This window comes from Gossypium arboreum, chromosome 8, assembly GCF_025698485.1.
Source record: "Gossypium arboreum isolate Shixiya-1 chromosome 8, ASM2569848v2, whole genome shotgun sequence".
Taxonomy (NCBI): Eukaryota; Viridiplantae; Streptophyta; class Magnoliopsida; order Malvales; family Malvaceae; genus Gossypium; species Gossypium arboreum.
This window is the reverse complement of record NC_069077.1, coordinates 79,750,485-79,772,372: the sequence shown is the minus strand read 5'-3', so window position 1 is coordinate 79,772,372 and position 21,888 is coordinate 79,750,485.

Genomic DNA, 21,888 nt, shown 5'->3' with positions numbered 1-21,888 from the left:
AGCTTCAGTCAAATAGGTTTTCAGTTGATCAAAACTTTTCTGACATTTTTCCGTCCATTCGAACTTAACATCTTTTTGAAGTAGCTTCGTCATTGGTGTGGCTATCGTCGAGAAACCTTTCACGAACCGTCGGTAGTAGCCGGCAAGTCCCAAAAAGCTCCGAACCTCGGTAATATTTCTCGGAGGCTTCCAGTTAAGTATGGCTGAAATTTTACTCGGGTCCACTCGAATACCCGATGCGAATACCACATGACCCAAGAAGCTAACCTCTCTTAACCAGAACTCACACTTACTGAACTTAGCATATAACTTCTTATCCCGTAAAATTTGCAACACTAACCTCAGGTGCTCAGCATGTTCGGTCTCATCTCTTGAATAGACCAAGATGTCATCAATAAACACAACTACGAACCGGTCCAAATACTGTCTGAAGATCCGATTCATTAAATCCATAAATACCACAGGGGCATTAGTGAGCCCAAACGGCATCACTAAGAACTCGTAGTGACCGTACCTCGTTCTGAAAGCAGTTTTGGGTACATCCGCATCTCGAATCCGCAACTGATAATAACCCGACCTCAAATCTACCTTTGAAAACACTGAGCCTCCCTTTAGTTGATCAAACAAATCATCAATACACGGTAACGGATATTTATTCTTTATTGTCACTTTATTCAGCTGACGATAGTCAATGCACAACCTCATGGTTCCGTCCTTCTTTTTCACAAACAATACTTGGTGCACCCCAAGGTGAGAAACTTGGTCGAGCGAAACCTCTATCATCAACTCTTGCAACCGAGCTTTCAACTCTTTTAACTCGGTTGGTGCCATACGACACGGAGCTATCAAAATCGGTGTAGTCCTAGGTACAAGCTCAATACCAAACTCTACCTCCGAGCATGTGGTAAACCCGTAATTCTTGGGAAAACATCCGGTATTCACCAACCACCGCACGATTCAAGTTTCCTTTCGGCTCTTTATTATCAAGTACGTATGCAAGATACGCTTCACACCCCTTTCTCTCATATTTTTGAGCTAACATCGAGGATATTATTGTTGGCAATCTATACAAGGCAGTAGACTCAACTCGGATTATCTTATTATTTGTGCACCTCAAATCAATAGTCTTGCTTTTGCAATTCACAATCGTATCATGCATGGTCAACCAATCCAAACCGAGAATAACATCAAACTCATCAAACGGCAAAAGTATCAAGTCTGCCGGAAAAGAGGAACCTCGAATTACTAGGGGACATTTCTTACACACTTTGTCGACAAGCACGTAACGACCCAAGGGATTTGACACCCGAAGTACGAACTCAGTAGACTCAATAGGTAAAGTCTTACTGGATGCTAAGGTTTCACATATATAAGAATGAGTAGAACCAGGGTCAATCAAAGCAATCACATTAGTATCAAAGAGAGTAAAAGTACCGGTAATAACATCCGGCGAGGAAGCATCCTCGCGGCGCAGATAGCGTAAGCTCTAGCAGAGCACGAGCCTCGAGATCTGGTTGTAGCATCTCTAGATCCTCTCGACCGCCACTAGCATTACCCGTATTTCTAGATGGTCTACCTCGAGCAGTAGTAGCACCAGGTTTCCCACTCTGATTTACGTTCTGTTCAGACAATCTCGGGCAATCTTTAATAAAGTGGTCAGCTGATCCGCAATTGTAACAGGAGCGGTCATGCAATCTACAACTCCCCGAATGCCATTTACCATAATATTGACACTCCGTTCTGTCTCGATGATCATTTCCAACACTGGCGACCGAAGTGACTCGTGCACTCACAGGGGGTCGATCGCGATCTCGTCTAGAAAAACTCAAAGTGTATCTAGACCAGCCTAAGTCATCTCTAAATTTCTTCGATGACTGTTGGAAGGGCTTCCCCGAAGACCTCTTATGAAACTCCTTTGCTCCCACTTCAGCTTTTCTTTTCTCCATACTGAGCTCCTCGGCTTTGCAAGCTCGCTCGACAAGTACCACAAATTCTCGAATTTCCAAAATGCCAACATACAGCTTCATATCATCATTCAGTCCATCCTCGAAACGTTTACACATCACGGCTTCTGAAGAAATACATTCTCGAGCGTACTGGCTAAGCCTTACAAACTTTCGTTCATAGTCGGTAATTGACATGGAACCTTGTTTAAGTTCAAGAAATTCCTTCCGTTCTTGCATCAATACACAACCCAACCCCAGTAAGGATGCATCACTGTAAATGACGAACTCCTTGCCTGATTCGGGCTGCACTAGTGGAGCTTCCATCAAATGAGTTTTCAATTGATCGAAACTTTTCTGACACTTTTCTGTCCATTCAAACTTAGCATCTTTCTGAAGTAGTTTCGTCATTGGTGTGGCTATCATCGAGAAACCTTTTACAAACCGTCGATAGTAACCGGCAAGTCCCAAAAAGCTCCGAACCTCAGTAATATTTCTTGGAGGCTTCCAGTTAAGTATGGCTAAAATTTTGCTTGGATCAACTCGAATACCCGATGCGGATACCACATGACCCAAGGAGCTCACCTCTCTTAACCAGAACTCACACTTACTGAACTTAGCATATAACTGCTTATCTCGTAAAATCTGCAACACTAATCTCAGGTGCTCAGCATGCTTGGTTTCATCTCTTGAGTAGACTAAGATGTCATCAATAAACACAACTACAAACCCATCCAGATACTGTCTGAAGACCCTATTCATCAGATCCATAAATACCGCAGGGGCATTAGTGAGCCCAAACGGCATCACTAAGAACTCGTAGTGACCGTATCTCGCTCTGAAAGCTGTTTTGGGTATATCCGAATCTCGATTCAGAATCGATAATAACCCGATCTCAAATCTATCTTTGAAAACACTGAGGCTCCCTTTAGTTGATCAAACAAATCGTCAATGCGTGGTATCAGATATTTATTCTTTATTGTCACCTTATTCAGCTGACGATAGTCGATGCACAACCTCATGGTTCCGTCCTTCTTTTTCACAAACAATACTGGTGCACCCCAAGGTGAGAAACTTGGTCGAGCGAAACCTCTATCTGTCAACTCTTGCAACTGAGCTTTCAACTCTTTTAACTCGGTTAGTGCCATACGATACAGAGCTATCGAAATTGGCGTAGTCCTGTACAAGCTCAATACCAAACTCGCTTCCGAACGGTGGTAAACCGGTAATTCTTTAGGAAAACATCCGGTATTCACAAACCACCAAGACAGATTCGGGTTTCTTTTCCAATTCCTTGTCATAAGTACATATGCAAGGTATGCTTCGCACCCCTTTCTTACATATTTCTGGGCCAACATTGCTGATATTACAGCTGGCAACCCCTTTAAGTCCGTAGACTCAACTCGGATTATCTCGTTATTTGCGCACCTCAAATCAATAGTCTTGCATTTGCAATTCACAACCGCATCATGCACGGTCAACCAATCCAAACCAAGAATAACATCAAATTCATCAAACGGCAAAAGCATCAGGTCCGCTGGAAAGCAGGACCCTCGGATTACTAGGGGACATTTCTTACACACTTTGTCGACAAGCACGTAACGACCCAAGAGATTTGACACCCGAATTACGAACTCAGTAGACTCAATAGGTAGAGTCTTACTGGATGCTAAAGTCTCACATACATAAGAATGAGTAGAGCCAGGGTCAATTAATGCAATTACATTAGTATCAAAAAGAGTGAAAGTACCGGTGATAACATCGGGGAGGATGCTTCCTCTCGCACGGATGGCATATGCCCTAGCAGAGTACGGGTCTCGGATCGAACATACCGTGTCGGTGGCCCCTCTTTGACTACCACCCTACCTCCTGAAATTCTTGGTGGTCTACCTCTAGTCATCATTCCACTAGGTCTTGCACCTTGCATCCTATTCTTCTCATCAAGCTCCGTGCAATCTCTAATGAAGTGGTCCTTGAACCGCATCCGTAATGAGCCCGTTAGTAGACTTACCCCAACATTCACCTATGTGTCGCCTTCCATATTGTGGGCATTCGTGTTTCTCTTGGCGATTATTGCCCACACTAGCTATCAAGTAGCTCGGAGTCCGTCGATGGTCGTGCTCTAATGGAAATTCCCGCAGTCGTCTTCGATTTATTAGTGTCCTCCCTGAACTTCTTTACAGCCGAGAACGGAGCTTTACCCGTCTATCTTTTACGATAGTCTCTAGCTTCAAATTCAGCCTTCTTCTTCTCCTTTCCAAGTTCTTCCGCCTTGCAGGCTCGTTCAACTAGTGTTACGAATTCTTTTATCTCCAAAATACCCACTAGTAGCTTTAAATCTTCATTCAATCCTTCTTCAAATCTCTTGCACATAGCAACCTCATCAGCCACACACTCCCGAGCATACCGACTAAGTCTTATGAACTCATGTTCATATTCAGATACTGTCATATGGCCTTGCTTGAGTTCCAAGCACTCCTTACGCTTTTGATCGATGAACCGTTGACTAATATATTTCTTTCGAAATTGTTTGAAAGAAATCCCAAGTAACTCGCTCGTTTGGGACTATGGAAATCAAAGTCCTCCACCAATAGTAAGTCGAGTCTCGCAACAAGGATATAGCACACTTTAGACATTCATCGGTGTGCATGACAGTTCATCAAACACCGAATAGTGTTATCAAGCGTAACTCGGCCCTTTCGTCATCATCAAGAATTATGGCCTTGAACTCCTCAGCCCCCGCTTCCTAATCAAGTCTCTGGTGGCTTACTCAGCCTCACGGGATCAATAACCGATGGCATTACGGGCTCTTGGGGTGGATTATTCAAATTCGGAAGTGTTGGACAGCCGGATTGGTTCGGGCATATTATGCGACCCACTCGCTCATCATGGTAAAGAAGGCTTGTTTAGCCCCTCACCTTGATTATTCGCAGATGACTGTGGTTCAACAGGCGGCGTCCCTTGTGTAGGAGCAGCCGCTACACTTTCAACGTCATCCGCCAAGGTTCTCTCTACACCGGGATCCATTTACTAATCAAAACAATAATTTTAACCGTCAGAAGTCATCACACATTTAAACATTAACATTAAGGCATGTATAGCTAGACTCATACGTGCTATGGTAGTCCTAGAACAGACTAAACCATAGCTCTGATACAAATTAAATTGTAACACCCCGTGCCCGAGACCGTTGCCGGAGTCGAACACAAGGTGCATATAGACTTAACTTAATTAATCTCACAGTCCATTTAAAATTTTCCAGACAGGCTGGCAAGCTGCGTCACTGCCACCCTAAAAATCATATCTTGCGTTCCACAACTTGAAAATCAGTTTCGTGATTTTTCCATGAAACTAGACTCATATTTACATCTACAATTTTTTTTCTAGAATTTTTTGTCGGGCCAATTAGTACATTTTATTAGTTAAAGTCTCCCCTATTTCAGGGCTCGACTACCCTGACCTTTGTGTATTACGACTTGGATATCTCCCTGTACAGGGCTTCAATACTGGTGCCGTTTGTTTCTATAGAAACTAGACTCAAAAAGGAATCTATGAATATATGGAATGACTTCTAATTACCTCTGGTTAATTTAAAATGAATTTCCAAAGTCGGAACAGGGGATCCAGAAACCGTTCTGGCCCTGTCTCACAAAAACTTAAATTTCTCTTAACATACTGTTCACATGATCATTTTCTTGCTTTCCTCTGAAAATAGATTCATCAAGGTTCATTCACATAATTTATTCACTATTTAATCACATTCCTACTATTTTTAATGATTTTTCAAATCTACATCACTGCTGCTGTCAGCATCTATTTTTAAGGCAACTTTACCTATTTCATGATCCTCCATGGATCAACTAGAGTTTGTCATACATATACCAAAAGTGATCATGAATGACCATTCCCATGGCTAACCGTTACCAACATTTCCATGCTTCTTAATGAACATATACATTCAAGATGACTATAACATTATGCTCAAACGTATATAAGCCATTTTCGCATGGCCATCCAAAGTTTTACATACCAAGTTCAAACAAAACATAATAGCCTATACATGCCGAAATGTTCTCTTAGACCATCTAAGAAGAAAATACCAAAAGTTGCTAGCCGGTGTGATGACTTCGACGACGGTCCCGAGCATGCAAAATGGATCAAGAACCTAAATAAGCAACAATAAGCACCAAATGAGTACATAACTCAGAAAGTCATAAGCAATGCACTACCATCCATTAATAACATTATCATAAGAGGAAACAAAATGGAACAATGCTAATTACTTCATCCAAACCGAACTATACCATAGTTCCTTAGACCTTTCGGTTCAATCTCACACCAAGTTACACATTCACATTCCATATACTAATCAATAGGATATTTGAGGCGTTTTTATACATCATTTTGTTTTCGTTGCAATCATACAACTAAATGGCCTTTCACTTATTCCACGATAATTCTCATGTACGTGACTTCAATTAAAATTGTCACATAGGTTCAAAACTTACCAAGCTCAACTCCAAATATAAACATAGCGCCTATTAGCCATGAACTCAAGGTACTTACCCGATCCGCTGTCCGTGATCAACTTAATAATGTCGCACACTCAGTGTCAATAGTGATTCAAAAACATATAGTGAGTCCGCACACTTAGTGCTATAAAATCAACTCGCACACCTAGTGCTATATAATCAAACTCGCACACTTAGTGCTGTACAAATTTAAATCCCGCACACTTAGTGCAATCTCATGATCATAAATGTTTATACCCGCACACTTAGTGCCGAAATCCACAACTCAATACATCTCACCTCTTTTCTTTTCATTCAATACTTTCATCACCACATACATACATGTATATAAATTTATCATTCCATTCGGTATAATTACATAGACATCATGTCTATTTAAATCGATACAAAATATACGCTTAGTGACTTACTTGTGTTGGGTGAATTAATTCCAAGTCGGCTACTCGATGACCTTCGATTTCCCTTGTTGGACGCTCTCCTTTAGGATCTTGAGCTTAAACAAATAAATTAACTCATTCAACCCCTTTGCTACATATATTGGTATTCACATTTTAATGATTTTATGACATACGGAACGGCATGGTAAAATTTTTTTATCTTGCTGCCTCGTGCTTTTATCTATTCGGCTAATAGCCATATGCTATCGCCCTACTATCAATAATCCAATCACACATGCATATATGTATATGGCCGAATGTACAAAGCTTAGACTCATCATCACCTATGCTCTTAATTGATAGCCGAATATGCATACATATATATATATATATGATATCAACTATACTATCATCTTTAATTCACCTAACACAAAATTTCATCTCATGAACACTTGACCGAATTTTTCCTAACCTAGCATGGCTTTACATATACTTGTAACATCCTATAAATCTACATTTCTACCTAAATTTCTTTTACCTTTCCTCTACTTCCATTCACAACATCAAGAGCACCATACACGTGCATCATTACAAAGCTTCACACTTAGCATGCAAATGACATCAACACAAACCTACCTTAGCCGAAACTTAACTCATCTTCATGCCTCATCACCACAACATCAAACATCAAACATCAAACAAGAAGACAACACCCATGGCCGAATATCATCTCCATCTCATAGCAAAGATTTAAACCATGGGCTAAGTAGAACTCAAACTAACAACTAAAACATGCATGAATCTCATGGACAACATCAAACATACCTTAGTCTAGCAAACTCCCATGGCTGATTTTCTCAAGCTCTTCCCCCCCTTCTTCTTAGAACATTCGGCCAAGCAAAGAAAATGTGAAAGGATGGACACTTTTTTTTCCTTTGTTTTCATCATATTTTCCTTTTTTTTTCATTATTTTATTCTTTCTAACATAACCACTAACCCAACATGTTTGCAACATGTTTCCACCCATAGCATGGCCGGCCATCATGCTTGAATTTGGGTAAATTGACATGCAAACCCACCATTTTCACAACATGCACTTATAGGCCACCCTACATTTGCCTAGCACATTTCTAAATTTTCTCACATAAGTCCTATTTGATAAAATTCACTTACAATTAACAAAATCCAAACATGAAATTTTCACACATGCATATGTACATATAATGAGCTTCAACTATGACAGTTAATTATTTTTATGTCTCGGTTTAGTGGTCCCGAAACCACTTTCCGACTAGGGTCAATTTAGGGTTGTCACATACATGGCCAATAATGATGCCTTAATCCAAAGCCAAGCAGCTACACTGAAAAACCTAGAAAACCAAATAGGTCAGCTTGCAATTGAACTCAGGAACTGACCACAAGGTACTTTACCTAGTGATACGGAGAATCCAAGGAATCCGGAGAAGGAACATTGAAAAGCGTTGACATTGAGGAGTGGAAAGAAAGTAGAGCCCAACACCATCAAAGCTGAACAGGAGCAAGCTGACACTCAAGATTCAGAGGAAGTTCAACTGAGTGTTGAAATTCCAGTTTCACAAGAACCAGAATATGCAAAACCCGACAAGGTAACTTCATAACCAGCTAATTTTTATCAACTAACAACTCCGTTAGATACAAAATTGGCACAAAAGATAAATCAACCAATTCCAATAAAGAAGCCACCACCACCCTACCCTTAAAGACTTTAGAAGCAGAAGCAGGAAATTCAATTCAAGAAGTTCCTAGACGTACTCAAGCAACTTCATATCAAAATCCGTTGGTTGAAGCACTTGAGCAAATGCCCAACTACATCAAATTCATGAAGGATATCTTGTCCAAAAGCGAAGACTTGGAGAATTTGAGATGACAGCTCTGACGAAGAAATGCAGTGCATATCTTCAAGACAAATTACCCCTAAAGTTGAAAGGTCCTAGATGTTTTACCATACCTTGCAACATTGGAGCAACATATTATGGTAAAGCATTATGTGACTTAGGTGCGAGTATTAACTTGATGCCTATATCAATATTTAGGAAGTTAGGGATAGGTGAAGTTAGACCTACTATGGTTACACTTCAATTAGTAGATTTTTCCTTAGCACATCCAGGAGGAACAATCGAGGATGTATTGGTACGTGTAGATAAATTTATCTTCCTTATTGATTTTGTTATTCTAGACTTTGAAGCAGGCAAAGCAGTGCCAATTATCTTAAGAAGACCATTTTAGCAACCAGAAGGACTCTTATTGATGTGTAGAAGGGCAAGCTTACTATGCGTGTTCAGGATAATCAGGTAACATTTAAAGTTTTTAAGTCTATACAAATTTCTGACACAATTGATGATTGTTCTACAGTATTCGATTTATAGGATTTAATAGTGGAGAAGGAGCTCAACTATATTGAGGATCCATTAGAAAAATTTTTAACATCAGATCTTCCGAATGATGAAGAGGAGGATGAATACTTAACATTGTTAAAAGCTAATCAAAAGGGATTTAATCTGCAATCCCGTTTTGAATCTTTGGAATTAGAGAAAATGGATTATTCCCAACCAAAAGCGTCAATTGAGGAGCCACCTAAATTAGAACTAAAGGTACTTCCCTCACATTTAAAATATGTTTATTTAGGTAAATCTTTTACATTGCCTGTGATTGTTTCAGCAGAATTAACTACTGAGCAAGAAAAGAAACTCATCCTAATGTTGAAACAATTCAAGAAGGCTATCGAATGAACCATAGCCGATACTCGCAGTAATAGTCCATCTGTATGCATGCACAAGATTATCCTTGAAGATGGAAAAAAAGGGATGATTGATGGACAATGAAGACTGAACCCCATCATGAAGGATGTAGTAAAGAAAAAAATCATCAAGTGGTTAGATGCGGGTATAATTTACCCCATCTCAGATAGTTCATGGGTAAGTCTAATCCAGTGTGTGCCAAAGAAAGGAGGTATTACGGTCATTGAAAATGGGAATAATGAGTTGATACTGACTAGAATGATTACATGATGGAGAATTTGCATCGATTATGGAAGCTAAACAAGGCAACTAGGAAAGATCACTTTCCATTACCGTTCTTGGACCAGATACTAGATAGACTCGCGGTGTAACGCCCCGAATTTGGGCTTAGAAGTGTTGGGCCTTGAGTATGGGTCCGTAAGGAGGTTGTATATAAGTATTTAATTGTGCAAGGAAATGACACAATTAAATGTCTGATCAAGTGGTTAAGGGTCCTGAGAGGAGTTGGAAAAGTCTTGGGTTCAAACCTAGGCTTTAGCAAAAATTTTGGTTTTAAGTGAATAAAACCCTAGATGCTTGGATGAAGGCCTTTTAAATTATTGTGTTAAATAAGTAACACAAGGAAGCATGTGGTCTAGTGGTTGTGGCGTCATTAAGGTTGCAAGGGAGCCTGGGTTCAAGTCTTGGCTCTTGCAATTTATTTTGGTTATTCTTTTAAAGCAACTTTGACTTTGGCCTATAGAACTTATAATTAATTGAAGCTAAAATGGTGACACAAAGAGCCTTGAGGTGTAGTGGCAAGGTGGCGTGTTGTGTAACTGTGAGGTCTAAGGTTCATATCTTGGCATGCGTAATGGAGTATTTATTTTGCTGTTTGAGCTGTGTAGGAGGTGGAGTCGGACTGGAACTATGTGGTTGAAGTGGTTATGAAAAAATAAGGAATTTTCCTAATGGTTGAAAGTAAGCCCACATCGGGACTTTGACACGTTCTCATAAATAGATGTGTATTCACGCCCTTCTTTGTTGGAAGTCAGCAAAAGCCGAAAAGCTGAAACTTCGGCATTTGAGGCCTCATAAGTGTGTGACCACTCGTGGGGTAAACCGAGCCCACAACCATAGGCGATAGACTGTAGAGGCCTCCACGAGCGTTCTCGTGTACTAGGCCTTGATGGGCAAAATAGGCCCAATGGGCCCCTTGGGCCCTCTTGTGTAAATCTAACTGTTAGGTGGGAAGTAGTTGGGCTTGTCATGTGGTGTGCATGGCATAGGCCGTTAAAGGCTTCGTTAGGCCGAAATGGGTCGTGTGGGCCTAATGGGCTCGTGGGCCCCACACAGATTAAATCCACGGTATGTGATAAATATTGCACTGGGCTATGTAGGTCACATAGCCGTATCTAAATTTGGGCTAAATGGGCCACACGAGGGCGTGGGCCCACTTGGACCGAGTAATGGGCCTTAGGCCCATTTGCACCGTTATTTCTGTTTAGGCTACTTAAGTTGCCCGAGGCAACGGTGGACCATCTGATAGGTCATAAATACCCCCAGTTTGGAAAATAACCATAATGCCCCTATAGGGCAAAATGACCGTAATGCCCCTGTATGGTAGAATGACGACTATGCTCTTATGTTCTGTTTGACTGATGTGCTTATGATTTGCATATATGATTGTACTGAGTATGATTTTGCATACACATAATATTTATGACATGACATATTACATGGGGTTGGGTTATTATGGACGGATAAAGTGTACGGCCTATAGCCGTTCTGTACAAGGCTTTCAGCCTTTCAGCAATACGTATGGCTTATAGTCATTCTGTTACTGTCAGCATTGCTACGATATTTATGGCCTTTAGCCATTCTGTCTATGGTATTGAGCCGTTCTGTTGACTTAGTGCCACAACTGGTGCTAAGCTTGGTGTGTTGGCTGGGTGGCTCGATTTTATCCCCACATGGTGTGTTGGTTGGTACGGGTGGTGTATTGATTGGACTGGGCTGGATATTTGTCTACATATCTGCATCTGGTATTGATTCTTTATTGGGCTTAGGCCCACCTAATTCTATTATTGGGCTAAGGCCCACCTGATACTGTTTCTGTGATGGGCTCAGGCCTAGTCTGTTTCTGCATACCGTATATCTGACTGTTTGTATTTTTAGGAAATTACACATTGAGTTTTCGCAAACTCACCCTTTCTGTCTAACTGTGCAGGTAATACCCAGCCTTAGACGATTTTGACCTGCGAGGGACTCGGAGGTGGCCACACGATTGCAATGGATCTGCAACTTGACTTTAGTTATTTTAAATTTTAATTGGGCTTTAGATTTCTTATATTAAACTACTAGTCTAGGAAAACTCGAGCTTTCAAATTATTCACGGTTTTCTAAAGACCATGAGCTTTAAACAACAAAGTTTTCAAAAGAGCTTCCGCGATTTAAGTTGAATTAATATTCTAGAGACAAATATTTGGCAAACGTTTGTGACGAGATGATTTTCTAACCCTATACAAAAGGTTTTAATTTTAGAAATAAACTTTTAACGGCAACTCAATTCTTGAACGACGCTTTGATGCAACATGCCAGATTCGGCCATAATGTCTAGGCCGGGTTTGGGGTGTTACACGCGGGGCGAGACTATTACTGTTTTCATGATGGATACTCGGGGTATAATCATATTACAGTAGCACCGAAAGATCAACACAAGACAACATTCACCTGCCCGTATAGTACATTTGCATTTAGACGCATGCCATTTGGTTTATGTAATGCACTTGCTACATTTCAAAGATGTATGATGTCTATTTTTACTGATATGTTTGAGAAGTATTTGGAAGTTTTTATGGATGAATTTTCAGTATTTGGAGATACATATGATGATTTCTTAGCCAATCTAGCCAAGGTACTAAGGTGATGCGAAAAAACAAACCTAGTACTCAACTGGGAAAAGTGTCATTTCATGGAACAAGAAGGGATTGTTCTAGGGCATCGGATAACAAGACATGGAATCGAAGTAGACAAAGCAAAGGTAGATGTTATAGAGAAACTCCCACCTCAAACATTTGTAAAGGGTGTTAGGAGCTTTTTGGGCCACGTCAGTTTCTATCGAAGTTTCATAAAAAACTTCTCCAAAATTGCCAAACCCTTATGCAAATTATTGGAGAAGGACACGCCGTTCAAATTTGATAAAGAGTACTTAAGAGCTTTCAACCATTTGAAGAGTCGATTAGTTTTGACACCCATAATCGTCACATCATACTGGGATTTTCCATTTAAATTGATGTGTGATGCAAGGGACTTCATGATAGGAGCTGACATGGGTCAACGAAGGAACAAAGTTTTTCATCCCATCTACTATGCAAGTCAAACTTTGATAGGAGATCAACTAAAGTTTTTCATCCCATCTACTACGCAAGTCGAACTATGACAGGAGCTCAACTAAATTATACAGTAACAGAAAAAGAGTTACTTGCTATTGTGGTTGCTTTTGACAAATTTCGATCTTATCTTGTAGGTACCAAAGTGATTGTCTATACGAACTACTCAACAATTAAGTACTTACTTTCCAAGAAAGATGCTAAGTCGAGGCTGATCCGATGGGTACTTCTACTTCAAGAGTTTAATGTAGAAATTCAAGATGGAAAGGGAGTAGAAAATCAAGTAGCAGATCACTTGTCCAGATTGGAGTCATAAGAAGGGAATTCACCACTTATACCCATTCAGGAGACATTTCTAGATGAACACATACTGAAGGTAAATCATGTCCACAATACCCCTTGGTTTGCTGATATTACTAACTATTTAGCTTGTGGTTTGATGCGGATTGATAAGACATATCATCAAAGGAAAAAGTTTCTTCACAATGTGAAGTACTATTTCTGGGAAGAACCATACTTGTTTAAAAAGTGTACAGACCAAATGATCAGGAGATGCGTGGCAGAAGATGAAGTACATAAGATCTTATACCATTGTCACTCAGCTCTGAGTGGGGGACACTTCGGAGGAACTCGTACTTCAGCCAAAGTATTGCAAGCTAGATTCTTTTGGCCAACACTATTCAAGGATGCATATGCTTACGTAAAGAGTTGTGATCGATGTCAAAGGGTTGGAAATGTCACCAACAGAAATGAGATGCCTCGAACAAACACCATTGAGGTAGAATTGTTTGATGTTTAGGGTATTGATTTTCTTGGTCCTTTCCCTCCATCTGTTGGTCACAAGTATATATTGGTAGCAGTAGACTATGTGTCTAAGTGGGTTGAGGCTAAAGCTTATCTAGAAAATGATGCCAAGATTGTAATTAAGTTTTTGTAGAAACATGTGTTCACAAGGTTTGGAGTCCCAAGAGCTATTATCAGCGATGAAAGGTCCAATTTTGTGACGAAGTGGTTAAGATGGTTATTAGATAAACATGGAGTGAAACACAAGGTTGCTACAGCTTACCATCCGCAGATGAATGGGCAAGCTGAATTGGCAAACAAGGAGATCAAAGGCATACTTGAGAAGGTAGTTTGCCCGAACCGACGAGATTGGTCCAAAAGACTAGATGATGCTTTATGGGCTTACAAAAAAGCATACAAGACACCTTTAGTGATGTCACCCTACAGGTTGGTCTTTGGGAAAGCCTGTCATCTGCCCTTGGAGTTAGAGCACAAAGCTTACTGGGCCCTTCAACAACTCAACTTGGATCTTAAGCTTGCTAAAGAGAAACAGATGCTCCAACTCAATGAGCTAGAGGAATTCTGAATGTTCTCGTACGAAAATGCCAAATTACTTAAGGAGAGACTTAAGAAATGGCATGACAAGCACATTCAAGTTCGAAAATTTGAAGCAAGTCAGCAAGTCTTGCTATTTAATTCCATATTAAGGTTCTTTCCAAGTAAATAAAATCACGTTGGTCTGGTCCATTTATGATTCATCGCATCTATCCATACGGAGTTGTTGAACTCCAAGGTAAGGGAGGTAATTTTCAAGTTAATGCTTAGCGTCTGAAACATTACTGGGGAGATAAGACTGAACGTAATCAAATTTCGTTCATTTGATCGGATGTTTAAATTTTCTTATTTTTCTTTTTAATAAATGATTTAGGGTATGTTTTCAAGAGTAGTATGTTTAAATAAATTCTGTCTAGGAGATTGGAACTTAAGCGAGACTGCTTGTGACCCCTCCAATCTTTCCTAGGGATTGATTTTAACATAATTTTCCAAGAAATTATTCCCTAAATAGAAAATAAAATTTTTGGTTTTTCGAATAAAAGGGTCAATTTTAATCCAAGTTTTAAATTGCAACTCAATTTCAAATTTTCATTAAGTCTATGGACATAATTGAATTATTTTTAAAATTTGGTTGCTCTTTTCAGTAAATAATAAAAATTAGATGCCTCTTTTGTAAATATTTTCAAAAGGCTTCTAGAATAAATGTTTTTAATTCAATAAAAAAGATGATAATTATTAATATATAATTATATCCATTATAATGTATATTAATTATTATCAACTTTATATAGAGTTAAGATTAATTTTAATTTAATCATATTTTATTTGATAAGTTTTTATCTTAATAAATTAATAGCAGTTGGTAATTTAATATGTATTTTATTAATTATTAATTGTTGTTAACTCTAACTAGAATTAGAACTTAGAATTTTAATTATTAAATTTTTCTAAGAATTCTATTTCGACTCTTATTTCCCTCATTATAAATACCTCCAACCTTCTCCATCATTCATTCACCATTCACTCCAAAAACACCCAACCCCTTAAGTGCCGAAACCTCCTAGTTGGACACCTAATAGCAACACGCCCAATAGCCCCAACTCTATTGCACGTAGCATGCCCAAGTGCCCAGTAGCCCTCGCACATAGGCGCGCTAGTGGCCTCCCCGTGCCGCTACACATGCTCCTTCAGCCCAGCTGCCCAGGCTGTGTCTCGGACGAGCACCCAGTGCCTGTGCACTCACACCAGGCCTGTTCGACAAGGCTCCGCACGTTGCTGCTTGCTCCCAGCCCAGCTCGTGCACTACTCCCACATGCACCAGACCTGCACGCCCTAGCTGCCTTGTACGTCCAAACGACACACACCTTCACCCATACTTAGCCAAATCCTCCAACCTACCTTAAATCGATCTCTTTTGCTTTCTAATTATTTTAAGGAGTTCTTAAAAAAAAGTGGTAAGACCGAATTTTCTCTTAAATTTTAATTTTATTCTAAAATTTAATTTTTCAATTTATTGAATCATTAATAATTTTTATTAATTAAATTTTTGAGAAAATAATTTTCCCATATTTTGTTCAGGTTAATCATGCCTCGCAAGAGAACTCGTGCATGCGCCCAAATTGATGAAACACAAAACAAGTTCCATTGCAAAGAAGCTAGAGCAAGATACGAGAGTATCTTCAAAAATCAACAGATGCATCCAGGGAAAGGCTTTACATTGAAAGAGAGCAACTACAAAGACTTTATGGAAAGTATTCGTCAAGTTACTGAAGCCCTCAATTGGTAATTATTTTGTGAGAAGAGACCTAGTGTGGATGAGGAGTTAGTGCGTGTATTCTAGGCGAATTTAACCTCAAGCAAGTTGACAGAATTTCCAGTTTGTGGATCAAGGTACCAATAACTTCAAACGCTATTAATGAGTACTTTGAATTGCCTGATTTCGAAAACGAGAATTATTCTTCCTTGATGAGCAATATAAAGCTTGAAAATTACAAGAAATTCTTGAGGAACTTACAGTTCCAGGTTCTAGTGGATTGTGTCAAAGCAAGGAATCCACACTTGTTGAAGAGAATATCTGACACCACTCGCAAAGTTATGGTTCTATTTCATCCGATTCAGCCTTATGCCTAGTTCACATGAAACTACAATTTCATTAGAGCAAATGGTTTTATTATACTCGATTTTAATTGTAAAGACCATTGATGTGGGAAAAATTATCCTGAGAGAAATGCGGAATTGGGCTGTTAGACGTTCTGGCCCAGCCTACTTTCCCTTTACGATAGCAATTTTATATTTGAAAGCTAAAATTCTTACAAACGTAAAGAAGACAGGCTATTATAGCCAGGGCACAATCACAGATGGGGACCTCTACTGAATAGCTGGAGATTCTATTCTAGAATAGCAAATTGAAGAAAGTGAGGATCTGGAAGAAGAGGAAGAAGATCCCACAGAGATCGAACCAAAGCAATCAGCTAAAGTCCTTGATAAGGTGGAACCAATGGAACCAGAAATTGAACCTGATGACGAAACTTCAATATTCAGAGCTCAACCGCCTAGCCCAGATCTTTGAGATGAACTATCAAAGTTGATGGACATAATGCAACATATGCAATGGAAGTAACAAGCTTACTGGAGATACTAAAAAATAATGGATGACTCGATGAGAAGTGCTATTAAGAAAACTTACAATGACCCATTTGTTTTTGTGCCTGAATTTCCAGATTTTATATTTGAACCATGGAGTCCATTATCGAAGAATGAGCAAAGTGATTCATGCAAAGGCAATAATGATGGAGCAAAAGATGAGTCGAATTCGGAAGGATCTGCAAATAAATAAATGGGGGGATCTTGACTTTATTTTATTTCTGTTCTTAGGTCATTTTAGGATTAAGTTTAATTAGGAATTTTTATTTTCGCATAATAAAGCAAGAGATGGAAATCATGAATAATGAACAAGTCGCAAAGTATAAAGTGTGGCAATAGGTATATACATGTCTAGGATTGGATCTAGATAGAGCTTGGTACTTAAGCAGTCAAATTGACTCACCTCCTCCTTTCTAGAATCCTATGTGGTGTATAGTATCTATTCACTGTAAATAATGAGAACATTGTTCATCTTAAGTAGGGGGACCAAAAAATTAAATTATCTCCACTTAGAATAAATTTTTCTTTTAATTATGATTAGGATATATTTTGTTCAATAATTGGAAATTTTGTTTAGTATGATAAACTTCAGTATAAATAAAGTTCTATTATTTTAATAAATTATTATGTTAGCTTAATAATGATATGAATGTATTTTTAATAATGCATGCAAATCATACCATAAATTTTTAGTTCCTTACGAAAGTTAGGCATGCACAAAAGTTTAAGTCTTTAGAATTGACTACGAAAGTTTAAGTCTTTAAAATTGACTTAGTAGTTTCTTGAGGTGAAATCCTAGGAAGCATGGAACATTGGCAATGATTTAGGCAACTTTTGTTTGGACCATTTGAGCCTTCCAAGCCAACCATGATGAAATTTTTATCCTTTGAAACCCAACTTTGAGACTATATGGCCTAATTTTGTTTGAACCTTTGCAAATTTAGTCATCACTTCTCTCTTAACTATCTTAAAATTGTCCCAAACACTAGACTCAGTACTATTCAAAGTATTCTTTAAAATAAGTTTGGGGGAGTTGAAAAGAAATATCAAATGCTCTAAAATTGTAGTACATTCAGTAAAATGCTCGAATTTAAAAATAAAAAAGAAAGAAAGAAAGAAAGTGTGCATGAATTCTTAAAATATGATGTACAAAAGAGCATGTGGAAGCAAAGAAAGTTGATGTATTGAAGGTAATTATTTTGAAGGTCTGATGCAAGCTGAATCTAGGGTTTAAAAGCTTAAATTTATCTATCTTTTACCTACCCTTAAGCCCAGTCACGTTACAACCTTGTTAAAGACCTATTGATTCAAAGTTCCAATGCTACCTACATTAGTGGAGAGAAATTGCTATGTACAACATACGAAGACATAAGTTAAACTTAATAATTGCAACTTAATCTTGAATAAAAGGAATAAAATTACATTGGTAAGGTTTAACATGACTTTATTAGGAAGCATTTAGTCTAATTTTTGCTATCATAATAGTTGTTGAGATTGAACGATATGTATACTTAAGTAGCATAACTATCAAATTTCTTGTCTTTGAGCATAAGTATATTAAATTCATAATTTTGAGAAAAAATTTGTTCTGAAGGAATTTTTCAAAGGTGTTTCCAAGAAATTCTTTTCAAAATTCATGCATTACTCGGGACGAGCAATGAATTAAGTTTGGGGGTGTGGAAACACAAAAATTTACACATTTTTTCATACCTTTTTTAACTTAAATTCATGCGAATTAGGTTAAATTCTTGTTGAAAAATAATTAATTATTATAAAATAATTAAATTTTACTTAAATTATGAACATGTTGAATTTTAATTAATTTTGGTTATTTTCGACAAAATTGCACAAAGGGTGAAAATGGCTCGACAGACACTGCTAGAAGCACAAAATCGAGAAGCAATTTAAAGTACCGAGGCAAATTAATTTCCAGCCTAAGACGGTCCAAAATTATGTATATTAATTCATAATTTAATTAAGTTTAATTTATATCCAAATTAATTTGGGTTAATAAATTATTATTAATTAATTATGAAAAATGGTCCGATTGAATCGAACCGAGTGAACTGAACTGGCCAAGAAAAGGACAGCCCAAAATCGTCCAAGTGCTGACCTAATTTAGCTCATTAGCTGATTATTTAAGCTGAAAAAGCCCTTGTAGACTTGTTCAAATTGCAATTCAGCCCCTCCACAATTGGTGGCTTTGAAGATTTGCCCCAAGCCATATTTAGCAAAGTTGAAGCCATCAACTTTGCCACATAGATAGCCAGCCAAGGGGTGGCTGTTTGGCTGCTATTTTTAGAAAAAAATTTCTACCACATTCAGCTATAAAACCCCCTTGGCTGATCATTCAAAGCATCCCTCATTCATTCACATCTCTTCTCTCCTCTCATTTTCCCATTCAAAGTCCCTTGCTCTCTTGCCGATTTCTCCTCTTGGAAATGGGGCATTCATCAGCCATTTTGGAGCAACATTGAAGTGTTCATAGCAGCCTTGATCGGCAAGGACAACAAAGAACGAAGACGGAGCAAACTAGTCAAGCCATGGAGAAACACCGGATTTGATTCTTGTTTCCTATCTCTTTAATTTTTGTTGTTGTTATGATGAACATATCTATGAATATTTATTTCCTTGGAATGGTTAATTTAATCAGCTTAGCTTGAATTTAATTCGTGTTGGTTTGATTGCATTTCATCTGCTTCAATTATTAAAATTGTGTTTATACTGTTATAGGCCCCGGTAAAATGCTTGATTAAGTAAAATCATGCCTAAGTTATTCTTGCATTATGATTGTGAGGTAACTAATAAATTAATTATTTAAATGGATTGAAATTATAATTAATTGACACAATACTTAATCAGTGCAAGTTTATTCTTCTAAGTTAGCTGAAGGTTAAATTAGCAATGTATCTAACGATACACTTGCCTTGCATAACTTGCAAGATTATTGTGATTAAATTGTTTCAAGGTAAGGATACCTTGTTACCTCACTTAGTCTTTTATGTGCTTATTAGATTGAACTAATCATTTGAATTGACATAAGGATATGCAAGAGATTAGTTCAATTTAATGAGTATGTATGTGCAATAACATGTTTGCTTTTTAAATCTATTTAATTGTTTGAATTAACATTGGGATATGTTAAGAGATGAATGGATTTGTGCAGGTGAATATGTTCATAAGTTAGCAAATTACTGAGTTGCCGTGAATTTATTCGTAACAACATAAGCATGAGTTTAATAATTCTAAGTTAAAGAAATGTAATTAATCCAACACAATTATGTCATCTTAATTAAATAATATTTTGAAATCGTGCATTAGAACTTTTACTTTTATTTAGTTAAAATCTTATTTTTCTTAATGACCCTTTTCAAAACAAAATATTTTTCCTCACCAATGTGTTTTAATTGCATTCATAAATAATTCTTTTCACAGTCCCTATGGGTACGATAACTCGACATTTACTTGTCATTTTATTACTTGTTGCGATTGTGCACACTTGCACATTTCCGTCATTCCATCCACTTGCACAAACTATGTTACAATACATTACGATGAAATTTGTAAAAATAAAATAAAATAGGAAAGATTAGTGTTATAGAGTAATTATAGGTCAACCAATATGTGGAGCAAAATAAAAAGAAAAAAGAAAAAAAAACCAGTAGAAAAAGTTCTTAAAAGTAAAAGCATTTGTGAATGAGAAATGAATAGAAAAAGAAGAAAGAAAAGTGACAAAGTCACCAAAAATAAAGAGGACTCGTTCATTAGTGCACACAAATTCTTAAGCTATCCATAGTTGTTGTATTATGCTATGATTCCTATAGAGAAATAAAGAAGGTGAGAGACGGAGAAATAAGGAAATGAGCGGGTAAGAGTTGCTAAGAGGGAAGAATAGGGAACAATACAATGTTCCAAACTATTTTTGTGCTTGAAACTATTTAATGCTTATTGTTCTTGAATTCCATACCTTTCCCAAGCCTCAGAACATTACTGTAACACCCCAAACCCAACCTAGACGTTATGATAAAATTTGGAAAGTTACAATAATGATTTGAAAAGTCCAACCTAGATTTCTTCAACTTTAAATAGTCCAAAATCATTAAAAACAATAATATCAATCCAAACTTTTGACAATAATATGAAATAAAACATACTATAGTATAAATTTGATTAAAACAAATAAAATAACGAAACGGAGTTGACGTAGTTCCAGCTATGCCGACCCGTCTATTTCTGCAGGTTACCTGAAATTCAATCAAATAGATGAAATGAGTTTACATACTCAGTGTGCAACTTATGTATTCAAATAGTAGAAAATATAAGACAAGTATTTGGATTCTCAGTATTCAGACAATTCTCAAAGTCGGATACAGAAACAGAATCAGGATATAACAGATATATATACAAATCATATCATAAACAGATGAAAAACCTACCCCCATTTACTACACACCATCTCTGTCCATCCCTACACACCATATAGGGTATCAAGTATTTACTTTAAAATCAGTGTTTATTTCCAAAAATATCATTTAATAGCGGAAGCTTTTTAAAACAGTTGTGTACTTGCGTTTACTTTGTAAAAACATTGTTTCTTTTGAAAACTCGAGTTTTCCTATCTCTAGCAATTATAAACCAAAGCAAATAAAACCCCAAATTAAAAGTTAAAAATTTAAAAGGGTCTTATTACATAAACAAATACCCAAATTAAATTACTTATAAAAATAAATCAACTATGATAGTAAATGCGGTTGTATGGCCGGCCTTGAGTCCCTCGCAGCACCGATCAGTCTAAGCCTGGGGATTACCTATACAGATAAACAGATGGGTGAGTTTACGAAAACTTAATGTGTAATCCCATATAAGAAAACAGTCAGAAAACAAGCACAGTCTGGGCCTAAGCCCTT